The sequence below is a fragment of the Phalaenopsis equestris genome, unplaced genomic scaffold (assembly GCF_001263595.1).
Source record: "Phalaenopsis equestris unplaced genomic scaffold, ASM126359v1 Scaffold000726, whole genome shotgun sequence".
Taxonomy (NCBI): domain Eukaryota; kingdom Viridiplantae; phylum Streptophyta; class Magnoliopsida; order Asparagales; family Orchidaceae; genus Phalaenopsis; species Phalaenopsis equestris.
The window spans coordinates 71,549-71,904 of NW_018165166.1; positions in this window are offsets into that span (position 1 = coordinate 71,549).

Here is a 356-nt window from a genome sequence, read left to right on the forward strand (position 1 = left end):
ATGTGCTAAGTACATCATTTAGTTATTTAAAATTATGTCTATAATGATTAAACAGATGTCGTTTAGGCTTGGAATTGATCGAAATCACAAAAATCTGGAATTTGGACAAAATCAATAGGCCCGTCGACGAAGCCCTTGACGCCGCCGACGACAATATTTTCCCTAGACTTAGGATTTAAATTCCAATTAAGTGCGCCGACGACGCCATTGACCCCACCGACGGTGAGCTCACAGAAAACACATTTAACCGCAATTTTGACCAGTCAACTGCCACTATTCATCATCTCCTTCCTCCTAAAAACGCCATTTTCAAACTAAGGCTTCAAAGATCATAGATTGGGCGGCGATTTCAAGGG